The sequence below is a fragment of the Rhinolophus sinicus genome, linkage group LG07 (genome assembly GCF_036562045.2).
Source record: "Rhinolophus sinicus isolate RSC01 linkage group LG07, ASM3656204v1, whole genome shotgun sequence".
In the NCBI taxonomy this organism is placed as follows: Eukaryota; Metazoa; Chordata; class Mammalia; order Chiroptera; family Rhinolophidae; genus Rhinolophus; species Rhinolophus sinicus.
In genome coordinates, this window is record NC_133757.1 from 9527569 (window position 1) to 9543586 (window position 16018).

At 45.2% G+C, this 16018-nt stretch overlaps 1 long non-coding RNA gene across 1 annotated transcript; it reads right to left on the reverse strand.

Moving 5' to 3' along the window:
• Positions 1 to 3846: 3846 nt before the first annotated feature.
• Positions 3847 to 14330, reverse strand: LOC141572886 (uncharacterized). The gene is made up of 3 exons (XR_012498378.1): positions 13178 to 14330; positions 8598 to 8702; positions 3847 to 3943 (listed from the first exon to the last, which is right to left on the reverse strand). It is a non-coding gene; the product is annotated as an uncharacterized LOC141572886 (long non-coding RNA).
• Between the last annotated feature and the right edge of the window lie 1688 nt (positions 14331 to 16018).

Below are 16018 nucleotides of genomic sequence, written 5' to 3' on the forward strand. Positions count from 1 at the left end.
CACTGCAAGGCACAGCTCCCTTGAGCCAGCCAGATGAGACTATGTCAAAGAAACTTTAGCAAAACAGGAAGTGAGGAAGTGGAGTTGGTGAGTGTGTAGACAACTCCTTCAAAAAGTTTGATTTTGCAAGGAGGAGAGAGATGAGGCAATACCTGGGTAGAGTTATGAGAACGACTTAAAGATATTTTAATGCTGTTATGAAAAGAGAGAGAGAGAGAGAGGAGGAGAGAATAGGAAAGGAAAGGAGGGGATGGGAGGGGAGCGGAAGGGAGTGGAAAAGGGAGGAAAGGAAAAGGGAAGGGAAGGGAAGGGAAGGGAAGGGAAGGGAAGGGAAGAGAAGAGAAGAGAAGAGAAGAGAAGAGAAGAGAAGAGAAGAGAAGAGAAGAGAAGAGAAAAGTTGCACACACAGAGAGCTGAGATAATGGATAAAGCAAGGTCTCAGGAGAGGTGGATGATGACGTTATCCTCAAACAGAGCCCGTGAGCTCAGTGTCATTGGCACCGATGCATCAGGCTCTGCTGCCCAGGTCACAGTGGTTCTCCTCTCAGCTGCCCCTTCTGATCATGTCTCCCCAGTAAGAGAGCAGCCACAATGGCTCTGTGCTTTGTCTTAATCCATCATGCCATTCTATCAGGCCTTTAGTGGCTTGGGTTCCATGTATAACATATCACGTCAAATGCCTCACAGACTTGCTAAATCACTGCCCAGAGGCATTTGCCTGCTGTACATGAGAGCTTACCATTGGACTTGAGCAGTATCTGGCTCTAATACAGAGCTTCAAAGATAGAATTGGCCATATTCTGGCTGTTTCTTGCTATACCATTGAATATCTTAAATATTATAAACACTAGTTTTCACAGATGACTTGGAAATCAATAGCTATGTCATCTGTATATATGATATTAAACAAAGAATGAGGAATTGATGCTAAAGAAATTGCTATTTACCTTTATTTATTCTGATTACATATGGAACCCATAGTTTTTTCAAAAAAGTTCAAAGAATGGAGAAATGTAGGACTTACCAAGTAAAGGTATATTTAATTTCCAGAGAAAATCTCTATTTATAATATAATACATATTTCCCAGACCTGAAAGTACTAACATAAGATATATACATAAATACAACATAAATGCCTTCATTTACCTTCTACCGCTTGCCTTTTCACTTAACAATACTCAAAATTGAATATATGGCCTATTAATTTTGTAAAGTATATATGCATAGGAAAAATAATAAAAAGAAATATAACAGAATGCCGATAGCGATTATCCCTGGGTGTTAACATTATGAAAGAGTTGGGTTTTTTCTTTTTTTAAATTTTTTTATTGGGGAATATTGGGGAACAGTGTGTTTTTTCCAGGGCCCATCAGTTCCAAATTGCTGTCCTTCAATCTAGTTGTGGAGGGCGCAGCTCAGCTCCAAGTCCAGTTGCCGTTTTCAATCTTAGTTGCAGGGGGCACAGCCCACCATCCCATGCGGGAATTGAACCAGCAACCCTGTTGTTAACAGCTCACGCTCTAACCAACTGAGCCATCCAGCCGCCCCAAGAGTTGTTTCTTTATATATATATTTTACCTTCTGAATTTTTTGCAATGGGAGTACATTACTTCTAAATTCAGAATATATACGTTTGTGTAATCAATATACACATGTATTAACTCACATATATGTGTAATATTCTGGGGAGTGCCAAAAAGTTGTATACAAGTGGACACTTCAGTCAATGTTGCTCAAGCAGTAGTTTGCCGTAATCCGAAGTATCTGGACACTCATGGTAACCACTTTGAGCACCTCATGTAATTGCAGAAGTCAAACATGACTTGTATTCATCTCTTGTCATCAGCATATATTGAGTATTACGATTTTAATACAGTTTTCCTTTCTTAAAATATGTATACATATAAAACACATGTATACATATATTTGAAAACAAGAGGCAAAAATGATTAATTATGTATATATCTTGGTTAGTTTCTCATTGGATGAGTTGTCTGTATTTCTACTAACATGATGTCACTACAGAAATCCATTGAGATACGAGGTGAAATGCAGCCAGAGCCTTTGGAAACTCAGCCTCATTTCCATGTTGCTAAGCCCAGACTAACTGCCTCACTCACACTTTGTTGCTGTCACCATCCTGCTTGGAGAGTCTCCACAGCAGAAGGCAATAATAGATGGGGGGGAAATTGTGTCACAGACCCAAGTAACCCTGCTGGACAAGCCCAGGAATAACATTTGTGGGTCAGAGAGAGAAAGAAATGGCAAGTCAGGAAACTATTAGTTCAGACACAGTTGTAAGTGAAACGCAACACAAAGCAAGTAAGAGAATGTATTAGTTCACACACTGAAAAGTGCAGGGGCAGATATCCATCAGGCATGGTTGGATCCAGGGGTTCAAATCATGTTATTGGAACCTAGTCTCACACTTTCCACCTCTCAGCTTTGTTTTCCTCTGGTTGACTTTGTTTGGGGGCATGTTCTCTCTGGATCATGACCCCTGGAAGCTCCTGCTTCATATTCTACCAGCTAACGCACTCCCGAAGAAGACAGATTCTCACAGCTTCAGCAAAAGCCACAGAGCTCATGCTGGGGCTCTGAGTAGCTAAGTCTGACAAATGGCATCAAGAGCGGAGACTTCAGCCCCATCTGGGCTGAGAGTTTTCCCAAAGTAAGACTGATGTTTTTCTGTTTGCAGAAGATGGGGAAATGGTAAGCTGATCAGGTTTATTCTAAGATTGGCCATTAGGAGAAGCCACCTAACCTCTCTGGACACTGCTGTCCACATCGGAAAAGGAGAGGGCCGTACCACACATCTCAATGTCTTTTCCAGCTATAAGGAGTCAATATAAAAAATAAAAATAAAAAAGTTTAATGTCTCTACAGTGATTATGCTTTAAAAACTTTTTTTTTTTCTCTCAGAAAAAGACTGAAAACAAAAATGGCCTGAAATGTAACAGCTAAGAAATTGTCCCCCCTTGCACGGTGTCAGCCATTGAGCTTCGGCCATCTGTCAGGCCAGGCATCTCACCTTCCCAGGCAGTGGGGGTAAAACACGGATGGATACTAATGGGGAACCACCATGTCCCACAAGCTTGAACTCAGGCCTCATGACCTATCCTATCAGCCACATGCATGCCACCGTCCATGCCATCTTGAACCCTGAGTTGACCCTGGTGAGGGCAGGGATCAAGGACGACTCTTGCCTAATGTGTTCATATATGTAACAGGCCACTTCTCTGCTCATTAAGTGTCAGAAGTTCCCTGCTACCAATCAAATTTGGCAGAAGGCCTCGCCTTGAATTTTAAGACATAACATGGTTCCTACATAAGCCAACAAACATATTTCCCTCCACTTCTTTGCATATAGTCTATGCTGCAGCTACTCCAGGCAGCTCACTGTGGGACTTCTCCCCATCAAGGCACTGAAATGACCTGTTTCCTTTTCAATCGCTGTACTAGATCAGCCCTAAGCAATGTGGGGAAGGACTGAGTCTTGTTCGCAGATGTATATCAAGCTCCTAGCATGGTGCCTGGTGTAGAGTGAGCCCTCAATAATTGTTGAATAAGATGAATGGATAAAGAAGATGTGGTATATATACACAATGGAATATTATTCAGCAATGAAAAAGAATGAAATCTTGCCATATGCAACAACCTTGGTGGACCTAGAGGGTATTATACTAAGTGAAATAAATCAGACAAAGACAAATAACCACATGATTTCACTTCCATGTGGAATCTAACAAAAAGAAATAGAAACAGACCCATAGATATAGAGAACAAGCTGATGGTTGCTAAAGGGGATGGGGGTGAGGGGTGAGGATTAAAAAAAAAGAAGACTTGCCTGCAAATAATCCCAATAGTTCATGTGTTTAAATTTGGCAGTTTTGCCATGTTTCTTCGTTAGTTTCTCTTGGGAAGCACCAGGTTTGGTGTTTTGCTGTAATTAAAAAAAAAAGTTGAATAAAATTTCCGGCAATGAACTTCATATTTTTTCACCTGTAGGCTTTTTTGTTCATGTTACTTACTCCTGCTCCCCCAGAAGATTCTCAAAGTCTTAACTAGATTCCCCTAATCTACTCATAAGGGTCCCGATTACATCTGCATTTTATTAGCAAATGACGTTGTCATACATTGCCCCAGCACACTGTGTTCAAACTTGTTTTATTGCCACTCACCCCCTGACCCCTGCTGAGCTGAGAGGAGCTCCCTGAAGGCAAAAGATAGGTCTCATCTACATCTATATCCCACGTTTATACTCTGTGTCTTAGCAGCAATTAGCATAATATCTGCCATATATTAGGTATCAGTAATACCTGAGTGACCCAGGTGGGACAGGCGTCCTTTCTGTGTGCTGGGTACTTATCGCCAAAATACTGAGCAGAGAGTAGGGACGAAAATCAGACATTGAGTTCTATGTCTCTCAATTTGGAAATAGCCCTCAAACCATAGGACTCTCTCATCTAAGTCTGGTGATACCTGGTGGCACCTCAGCGGCAAGGCTGTGGGAGGAGAACTCCACCCGTAGCTTGTAGGAGACACCCTCCTAGTTAATCAGAAAGTGCTTCCCGCCCTTTGTCTGCCTTACTAGTCTTTGCTCACCCAAACATCACTGAGCTACGATGTAGGCCACAGTCGTGAACTGAAGGTGCTGGTAGATCTCCACAGAGCAACCAGCATAGGAAGGAACAAAAGAGATGTCTGCGCTTAGGCAGCTCCCTTGTACCATCCAGGCTGCAGAGGTCTTATAGCATTAGGCCTCCAGACAGAGGGGGCCCACAAAGACACTCCTTTTCTCCCCATCTCTGTCCACTTTCCCTCAATGTCCCTATTATGCTGCACCCAATTCTGATGACCTCTCCCCTCCAGGTCAGGGGGTGGGATTGAAAGTTCCACCTCTTTAATGACACGGTTGGTTCCTCTGGTAACCAGCACCCATCCTTACAGGACTTAGGGGCTTTCCAAAAGTCACCTCACTGACATAACAAGAGATACCTTTATCCATCTCCTCACTCGGGAAATTCCAAGTGTTTAAGAACTAACTGCCAGAAGCAGGGGCTAAGACCAAATGTATATTTCTTATTATAAATTACAATATCACAACCCACCACCACTACTTTTTCCCAGCCCTTTCACTCATGCAACTAGACCCTATACCCTACTCTTTCCTTCCAGAAACTCTTCCCTCTTCACGGTTTAACTCAGTGTCCAAACTTTGGTTGTCCAAACTTGGTTTTTTTGTTTGTTAGGTCTGCTTATTCCATCAGTTCCTAAGAGATGTGTTCTAAAACCTCCCACTATGATTGTGGATGTTAACCTAAAAATAAAGAGCAACAAGTGTTTATTTGAAATCAAAGGATTGCAATTGGAGGGCACAGACTCAGACAGAAACCCAAATTGTGTCCTGATTATGAGGAGAAGGCAAGGGGTTTTTATGAGAAAAGGAAGGGAAATAATTACATAAATAGAAGAAAGGGCGTTCTATTGGCATTGAAAAGCTCAATTACTCTTTAGTTATATACATCGCCAGTTACTAGTTCTAAAGAATGTCCACAATCATTTGTCTTTGTCATCAGGATGACGTCTGCTTTCCTGTTAGCGTTACAAACAGTTTGTAAGACATGTCACTTTGGCCCAGTGCAAAGGTTATTTTGTCCAGTCCAAACATTCCAAAGGTTTAAGGAGCAAGATGAGCAAACAGTTAATGGCTGTTCTGGCTCTATTTTAAAGTGGCTCCACTTATGTCAATTTTTCACATGGATTTGTCTATTTCTTTTTATTTCTATCAACTTTGTTATTTATTTGAAGCTATGTTATTTATTAAGTGCTAGACATCACACATGAAAAATTATATAATTGAGGCTCTGGATGATGATAAGATTTATTTTTCCTTCTGGCAGGCAGTTAGGGTCCAGACAAACAACCTTAATCCAGTGGTTTTCAACCAGAGGCAATTTTGATCACCAAGGGACATCTGGAAGTATCTGGAGACAGTTTTGGTTGTCAGAACTTGGGGGTGGGGCTGGGACTGGTTTATTGGCATCTAGTGGGTAGAGACCAGGGAGGCTGCTAAGCATCTTACAATGCACAGGACAGTCCCCACAAGAGAGAATTTATCGGGCCCAAAATGTCAATTAGCACTGAGGTAGAGATACCTTGCCTTAATCCAATCAAAAATGGAGCTCACTGGAAGCGGGGTTCAATCTTTGTGAGGGTTTCTCTATTTTCAACCCTAGTCTTTCGGTGTGGCCCTCAGGAAGTCGCAGCTGAAGGCCTGAGATGTTTACTTGAGTTCCTCCACCTTAGTGGCCATGAACTCTAATTTTAGTCCCCTTAGCATAAGACGCTAGAAGCTTCTCTGCTTCTTCAGAATGGGCAAATGCCTCAAAGCTAATCTGTCTTCTAACCCTTCTCTCTAGCATCTTGGCCCTCAAATCCTCACCACCTGGGTGGCTCACCTTCAAACACATGTCTTACATGTTATGTCCAGCTCTCCTAAGCTGTTCTTGATAGGCAGGTAGATCTGTCAATCTGCTATCACCGGAACCACCCCTCTTGACAGAAGGAAAAAGTTGCCTCTCTCTTCAAATGCAGGATTTAGGCTTTATGGTGATGTTAACAGAGTTTCTCTCCGCCCATACCTTGCCCATTCTGCCTAGAGCAGCTCTAGACCCCAAAGGAGGAATGATGGTGGGTGCTCTGATTTCCCATAATTACTGCCCCCAGCAAGAGCTATGGGAGTGGGGGTGGGGTGAGGTAGGGGATTTACCAAAGAAACAAGCATGCCTCACCGTTAATTTTTTCATTCTAATATAAGGGTAAAATAGTCCAATCTCATACAAGGGAATCCCATTTTTCCTGTCAACAGTATTTTGACCCTGCTCCTTATGAAAGAATAAGCCTGGGATTAAAGTGCTGAAAACATTTGCCTTTTCCCCCAAAGTCTGGTTTATGTTATTAGAAAACCAACCACTGTGACTGGGCCAGATCTCAAACAGGTGTGGTCATTTCCATAAGAGTGGATTGCGAATTAGATTATTTCTGATTCACAAATCTCCCCAATTTTAGAGAACGGGGTTGTGTCATTTATTCATGGAATGAAAGAGTGAACGAATGCTTAGCTGTGTTCCAGTCTTTAGAGCAGTTCCACACACATCCTGTACTTGCTTCCCTTGCTTGGTTTTCAAATAAGGCCTTAGTCTTAGTGTATCACTTGTATTATACAAAATAAGAAATAAAGAAAGAAGTAATTCATTCCAAAAGGGAGCCCGCAATCACAAGAAAGACTTCCTAAGAAAACGTTAAAGGATTTCTTCGGGCTTAGGTACAAATGGAAGGCACAGTCCGCGGTCGCCCCCTCCTGGTCAATAAGGTAAACTCCCTCGCCTCAGAGTAGAATAATCTGTGGGACTGAGTCCTTTAAGAACAATCACAGAACTGCAGAATTTCCTGAAACCAAGGGGAAGCAGCTTGCTGAGACACATGGCGAGTTACTAGGGACGCGGGGACGAGGAGCCAGGGCCTAACTTAACAGCCACCGTCAACCTAGGCCACAGGCTGCCAGCCTTCACCTACACTCGTAAATGAATCCCCCTGCAGATGTCAGACCTTCAGATAGCTTTGGGGAAGCCTTAGCGCTAAAGAAATATTTTGAATTTAGCATTCCAATGCATCAAAAAAAATCATGTTTCTTCAAAATCAACCATTTCAACCATACATTTTGTACTAATTAATGATAAGTTATTCTTGGGACAGACTTCCTTCCTTCCTCCTCCTCCCCCTTCTTTCTTTCTTGTCTAAGAAACTTTATCCTTAAAACTGCTCATGAAATGATTACGAAATGTTACTTTATTTTTAAACTATGTATTCTCTAATATCTTGACCACTAGGGTGAAATATAATGAACAAAATGGAAGAGTTACCATATTATTATTTTTTATTCCTGATGGTTTAAAAACGTACTTGAGAGAATGATCTTTATGGTCTGAGAACTTTGTGAGCCAGTAATTCATCAAAATTATCTCAAAAATATTTTAATATAACTAGTCACCTATTGGGGGAAATTTCTAAATCATTCCAGCTGCTTTTATGTCCAAGGGCGGACCCAGAGTCATGTTAGAATTTTCGTTATTCAAGCAAGAGTCTTTGAGAGGATTCTTTTAGTTTTGAAAATGTAAGACAAGCAGGCACTCGTTGCCCTCAGTGGAAAGAGGCTTAAAGCTTTTTGTAAAGGGTGGATGAAGCCTGCCCCTCCCTTAATACCTCTTGAGCAAATCTGGTTGCCAGGGTGAAAGAGTATAAAGTTAGTCTAACAGTCAGTAGCCTCCTGGGAGCAAAATCTCCAGATCCTAGCCCCCTTTCTCTGAGATTCGAAGACAGGAAAACCTGTTGGAATAGATTCTCAGGATATTTTGACAGAAAAAATGCCAAAGGCCCTGAGGAAAAACTCAGTGAGAGAAATCTGAACTGGAGGTGGGGGCGGGAGGGTGGGGGATTGGTGAGTGGGGGAGGTGGTGGGGAAGTGGCAAGGAGCTTAGGGTTCACAGGGGGCATACCTGCAGACCCAAGGGTGGATGTCCACAAGTAAAACTTACTTGACTGTATTCAGCGGTTCTATTAAAGTTGGCTAAGACTCTTGTTCAGGTGAAAGTGTTCGGAAGAGTCTTGTTATGGTGATACACACCTCCTCTGCATCACACCTGGAATGGAATGTCAACAGTCAATGTGCAGCCCAGTGCAGGGCTTCTCAGGGCCCCTCCTGGTTTGGTCACTTGACGAATGCCATGGATTTGCAGGCTCCACTGTTAGCAGAACATGTTTTCCACATCCTCTTATTAGCCCTCTCAGCAGCCATATTCTTTATGCTAAGTAAACTGTTTATCTGTTTATACTAATAGGTGTGTGAGTTTGCAATCCAATGAACTGGAAAGGTCCACGTCTATTATTCCTGGGCCAGCCCTGGGCTGAGTCTTCATGGGGACTACATGCTGGTGTCTGCACAGGGTATGGCTGAGGAGAAAGCTCTGGGTCCAACAGCCGGATGTATCCGTGTGATCCCAGAGAGCTTTGAACTGGGAGCTTGGCATGTGGTCCCGGGAGGTGGCCTTAGGGATCCAGGCAAGGTCTCTACAAAAAGAGCATCTACCCTACATGGCAGGCCTTTCAACAGCACCACTGAGGGTGCCTTGAAACACTGGCTGGTGAACAAATCACACCTCCTGTTCTCTCTGCCGACACTGAGCTGAGTGTGTGCACCCCTCAGGTTCCTAGACAATTCAGGGAGGAAGGGAGAGGCCTAGCGATGGAGACATGGGCCTTCTTGTTCATATGGGCACGCAGGTTCTCCAGCAACTAACTGGAAAATTTAGAGACTGAACTGTATGTGGTTGAAGCAGATCAAACAGGCTACGAGGCCTCCCAATTTGTCTCATGGTCCCAAGAGAAGAAACACCATTTTCTTTCTTTGGCCCGCTGCCTTCTTTGCGCACATGGCCCTGGATGAAGCTGGTATCAGCCTCCAGTTCTCTGCCTTCAGGGAGTCATGTTGTTCAGGCCTCGTGTCCTTCCCAGAGGCTCTGCTGAATGATGGGCTGTCAGTAGCCACGTTTTGAGCCATGTTACTGGGCTTCATCACTGTGACCCTAGCTGACTGGACCAGGGGTGAGAAACTGACCCCACGCAAACAATCCATGAGCTAGTCAGTAGACTAGCTCACCTGGTGCTAAGAAAGGAGCTTCAGTCAAATCTATGCTCGTAACCATTTTAACTAAGAAACATAGAGAACGAGGTGCGGAGAAATCGAACCTTCCTGTCCTACCGTGTTTCCCTGAAAATAAGACCAGGTCTTATATTAATTTTTGCTCCAGAAGACACATTAGGGCTTATGCTCAGGGGATGTCATCCTGAAAAATCATGCTAGGGCTTATTTTCCGGTTAGGTCTTATTTTCGGGGAAGCACGGTACTGGTGGGAATGTAAAATGTGCAGACACTTTGGTAAACAGTCTGGCAGTTCCTCAAAAAGTTAAAGAGAGTTACCATGTGACTCAGTGATTCCACTTGTAGGTATATACCCCAGGGAAATAAAAACAATTGTCCATGCAAAAATTTATACACAAAAGTTCATAGCAGCATTATCTATAAAAGCCAAAAAGTAGAAACAGCCCAAATGACGAATGGATAAATAAAATGTGGTCTAGTCACACAGTAGGTGTTATTCAGCAACAAAAAAGGAGTAAAGCACTGACAACTGCCACGTGGATAAGCCTTGAAAACACGCTAAGTGCAAGAAGCCAGTCACAAAAGATCACGTACTGTATGATTCCATCTATATAAAATATCCAGAATAGGCAAAGCTACAGCGACAGGAAGTAGATTAATGGTCTTGAAGGGCTGGGGGTGCAGGGAGGGTTAGGGGAAAATGGGGAGTAAATGCTAATGAATGTGGAGCTTCTTTTTGAGATGATGAAAAATGGTCTAAAATTGGTTGTGGTGAGGGTTGCAGCACAACTCTGTGAATATACTAAAAACCATTGAATTGTACACTTTAAATGGGTCAATTGTGTAGTATGTGAATTTCAAAAAAAAAAAGATATGTAGAGAATGAAACAGTGAACGGTGAGAGAGGAAGCTGAAAGGTCCAGATATAAAGAGCGACCCTGCGGCCGTGGAGAGCCTGTGTAAGCCAAGGTTGTGAGTACATAGTGGCTGTGTCTCTAGGCAGGGACTGACGGAGGAGGCAGCTGACACCAAGGTCTAAAGCTGTGTCACTTGACTGCTACCAGATGTTTGCTGGCCCTCTCATCTGCTCTATGTCAACGCACACCACCTAGGATTGAATTGACTTACATTTTATTTTTTAGAAATAAATAGAAACGTATAAAGGGGCATCCTTTTTGTGTCTTCATTTTGGAACTGGACTGTCCCTCTTAATCATTACCCTTCATATACACAATGTTGAGGGATCCTGACGGGTGGCTGCCATATTAGATACCACCTGCCAGGACTATCTAATTAAGGGTCACTGTGTTCTTACAGCCACCATGTCTACATTCCTGTGTGTTCACCAAAAGTACGTTCCAGCTTCCAGAACCACACTGCTTCGGGGTCTCCCTTTGCCGAGGGCATTCTCCCTGGAGGCCCTATCTCAGGACAGCTGCAATGGCTAGTGGTGGCCAACTTTATAGTGCTTCCCTGGTGGCATCATGTGCCCTGATTCTTATGTCCTAATCACTGGTGCAAGAGAAGAACAGAGCAATTTCAGTCTTATTGTCACCATTTAACTGAGGGAGAAACCAAGGCTCAAAAAGGTTAAGTCTGCCTGCAGTGGCAATTGTTGTGAGGAAGCTGGGATTGGAACTCAGCCTGACACCAGAGCTGACTCGCAACCACTGCCTTAAAACACCTGTGAACAGTGGAGGCCAGTACAGGGGAAGTGATTTGACTATGTTTACACGAGGGGGCCTGGAGGCAGACCGCTGACTTCCTCAGAACAGAGGGGCCAGGGGCTGGGGGACCTTGAAGCTTAGGCCAACTCTGAACCAGATGCAACAGGGTGCTGCCGGGTCTTTGAGTGACTGGAGAAGAGCCCAGATGAGGTGGGAAAATCTAAAAGGGTTTCGTAAGAAGGGAAGAATGGGAGCAGGGAGCCAAGTTCCCTCTCTCTGATGCCATTTCTCCCGTTCATTCTTTCCACCCCAAGTGGGGTGCCATTGAGCTGAAGAACCCCAGGCTTTGCTCTCTCAACTCAGAGAGGCTGAGAGAAGGACAGAAGGGACTGCAAGCAGAATGAAGTATTTACAGCACAGTGGGACTTCGAAGTTGCTAACTGACAGCCTGAGGGTCGAAGCTGGCCTGCAGATGGGTGTTGTTGGGCCTGCTGGGTTGTTAAAAACATTTTAAAATATTTAAAAATTGAGAGATTTCACAAAAACAGAGTTCTGGTTTTTCTTCAAAATTGGAAAGTTCTTTTAATACTGGACACTCGTCCCCATAGGGCAAACACTGGGTGGGGCTGAGAAGCAGCCCATGTTTGCTCCCTGCCCTGCCCCCTGTGACAGGTGGCTCTGCCACCCCTCCACCTGATGGCCTCTGTGAGCAGTTGAGACTGCAGCGACAGAAGGCTTGTGCTGTGAGAGAGCTAACTTGGTGCTGAAGGAACACCGAGGAAAGCCTGGAATTTGAATTCTGGTTATCAGGTTAATGTTCACTTTCCTGTGTGCCCTGTAGGCATGTAAGTTTGGTGTTCGGGAGAACCAAACTTGGTGTTCAGGAGAGAGAAAGAGAGCTTTATCTTAAGGAATTGGCTCACCCAACTGTGGGGACAGCCTAGCTGGAAATCTGTAGGTCAGGCCAGCAGGCTGGAAACTCAGGCAGGAGCTGATGCTGCAGTCCTGAGGCAGAATGTCTTCTTTGCCGAGAAACCTGTTTTGCTCTTAAGGCCTTCAACTGATTGTATGAGACCCACCCATATTATTGAGGGTAATCACCTTTATTTAAAGTCAACTAATTATAGATGTTAACCACATCTACAAGATACCTCCATGGCAACACCTAGACTGGGGTTTGATTAAATATCAGGGTACTATCACCTAGCCAAGTTGACACATAAAACTAAAGGTCACGCAGTGATAAGAGTTGTGGGTTCAGGGAGGGAGCTTGGGTGACCTGTTTCCCAGTGGGCAGGGGCAGGAGGGTGAGTCTGGCAGTTGTGATGGGGGAGAGGCACTGAGAAAAGTCCTGCCCATGACTTCGGCCCTTTGCCCCCAGGAGGGGGGTGTGGATTGCACGGACAGGGCAGCATGGAGCAGGGGAGGCCAAGGGGTGACTTCAATTGGCTCTTTCAAGATATTTGATAATAAAGGGGGTAAACTAAGGAGCAAGCAGGAAACGTTTCTTTTTTGGTTTGCACTTTTGTAGGTGAAGGAGAAGAAAGGAACCAGTTGAGAGAGAGAGATGAAGTGGAAAGGAACAAAGGAGGGGCCGATGATAGGATATCTCTTTGGACAAGAGAAGGCAGCCTTCTTCCGCAGCTATAGGGCTGTGGAGAAAGCACAGCCTGTGTGGGCAACCGGGGACATCAGGGCAAAGCTCTGGCTAGAGACACCCAGGACAGGACAGGAGTGTTCTAGAAAAAGGACCCTTCTACCTGGAATACTTTTCCAATCCTGTCCTCACCTCCTCAGGCTGGCTTCCAGCTGCACCTGGAACTCTGCCCCCATTGTCTGGATGAGTCTGGGGAGGGCGTGTGCAGCTGCCTCCTGCTCCCTTCCACTGAGTGCGATGGCACCATTGCTGGCACCGCCCTGTCCTCTGGCCCGGCTCCTCCTCGTCCTGCTCAGCACCATCCGGTGGACTGAAGCAGCCCCTTCTGGTCTCCATGGGTTCCTAGTGGGCAGCTCCATTACCAGGACAGCAGGGCACACTGCACACACCACATACTGTAACTGGAGGAATTTGTAAATAGCAACCGTGTTTAACAAGGCAAATTCAGATCTTCCTTACACTTTTTGTGGCTTACTATTGATTTTATTTTACCCATGGGGGGTGGCAGCCCAATTTTTCCCCCACTTAGGGCTTCCAAAGGCTTAATCCAGTGCAGCCCCTCACCCCTCTGCACGGGAACTTTTCCGAGCTCAGAGGACAAGTGGCTCGGCTGAGAAACAGGGAGAGCTGCTCAGGAAGCTCACGCCGGAACACAAAGGGCGTGTGCACCCGCTCGGGCTTTTTTTGTGCTGCCTGCAAGTTCAAAACATGCTGGAACACGGAAAGAAAGGTATTTGCCTGAGTGACTCAGGCATGTTCCAGCATTTTCCCACAGGTTCCCGCACATCCCAAAATAACTGCAAGCCTGGATCTGGTCCCTTGGCATATGATTACGCTTGTATAATGTTACAGGAGAGCGGGCAAACCGGCCACACTCATGGAGCTGCAGGAATGCACAGCCCAGAAAGGAGACCATGCTGGACGGCTGGGCTGGGGACAGAGAAAGAGCTGCACAGAGAGCACAACAGGAAGAAGTACGGACTCACCAGAATCATCCAGACCACGGAGAGGGGCTGGGGTCATGCCCGTTCATAGATGGGAGGAAAAGGCCTCGAGAGAGGAAACAACTTGCCCAAACGTACACGTGTGAGGATTATAAGAGAAAGTTGGTGGGAGAGCTGGCTCTGAACTTGTCAACTAATAATACTGATCTTTATTCCTGAATAAACAGCAGTTGAGCCTTGGAATCCTAAGACCTTGTCAGAGGAACTTGAAGGGCCTCCTGGCCATCCAGGGTACCTACGTTCCCACATCTCCCAGATCCGGACAACAGCATAGGAATAGGGAGCTGCCCTCAGGGATTTCCAGTCTTGCTTAGGAAATGACTGAGTGTTAACACAGCTAAGAAAAGAGTTGGGCCCTGGCAAATAGACCCAAGGCTGGTGGGTATTTGGGGGAAAAAGCCTGAGGAGGGTACTGTCCATGTGGGGTTGGTTTCACAAAATGGTGGGTCTCAGGGCTGGGCAAGGAGATCTGGAGAGGGAGAGAGTGCCAGCAAGTGCAGATATCAAAGGTGGGAATGGGCTGGAGGAGAAAGGCGGAAACGAGGTGGAGGAAGAGGGGTGCCCTAGGAAGAACTTTGTAAACCAAACCCAAGGGTCTGGGCTGCCAGCATTGAAACTGCAAGTGACTTTCACTGTAGACGCCATTACTTATTAGCGCCAAGTCTCTTGCTTTATCTGAGGGACAGGAATAATCTGATAGGATTTGGATACATTATAGGAAAAAATGCCTGACCTAGAAAGAGGTGAGGTTCTCCTCAAATTCTGCTAGTTCTCTCCCTCTAGGCCACCACAGCCCACCTGGTGCTAAGACGGCGAGACTAACATGGCCTTCAGTATCTCATGGGCCTGAATTCAAATCCTGCCTCTGCGGGCGTGAGCAAGTCACCTCGTTTCCTCACCCAGTGCACAGGATGTTAGCAATAACACGTTTGCCATGTGCCAGGCACTGTTTCACAGCTTCACTTGTCGAGTTCTTTTTATCGTTTATCAATATTACAACTGAGGAAACCAGGAAAAGGCCATGTAACTTGTCCATTGTCCCAGAGCTGTTATAGGCAGCTGTGACTTCAACGTGGGAGTTGTGATTCAGGCGTGTGTTCTCAACTAGGACGGTCTTGTAACGGGCATTGGGTTCAGTTGAAACCCCCGAAGCCAGGCAGATACTCCATGGCTATCAGTCCCAACTCCTACAGGGGGCAAAACAGTTACGTCGGTAAGAGCCTTGCAGCCAGCTCTACACCCAGCCTGTTGCCCCCACGCAAGACCCAGGGACCAACACAGGTCAGCTAACTACTGCCCCAATATCCATGTACCATCTCATCTGGATGACTGAAACTACTACATTAAAGGGCTACCTACTGATGACGTGTAGTGATAAAAATAACATCAACCTAATTCAGTAACCGCTCAAGAAGCCTGAATGTTGAGGTCCATTGAGAATAGAGCCCAAGTCACAAAAAGAATGGTCACATTCTTTGTCTTTGGTTCATTTTAGAAACAGTCCCGTAGGTGTTTTTTTTCTTCCTATTTACGTGTTTGAGTTTCTACAATCAGTGGCATCTTTAGCAGCCGGCTTCTACGACCCAAATGAGTTCACCCAGGAATGATGTTGGCAGGTTCCCACTGGAATAACTTCAGCGTTCCTCAGCAAGCTAAGAGAGGCAAGTACACCAGCGTGTATTTTTGTGTGGCGTCGTCAGGCACCAATATTAAATTCAATAGTCATGAGGAATTCAGCTCGGGGCTCTTAAGGCAGCATGCTCCCTGGGAGTTCTCAGGCCCATCTTCCTTCTCATTTTCAGGTTTACTTGGCAAGCAGCTAAGAAAAAAATCTAGCACATCTCCACATTCTGGGGCTGTGGTCCTTCCCAAGCTCTTAAGAGACATTGGCACAGAAAGGAGGTTCTTCTCCACCCAGTGGCTTCAAAGTGCATCTGATCCCTAAGCCCCGTGGCTTCTAGGAACCCAA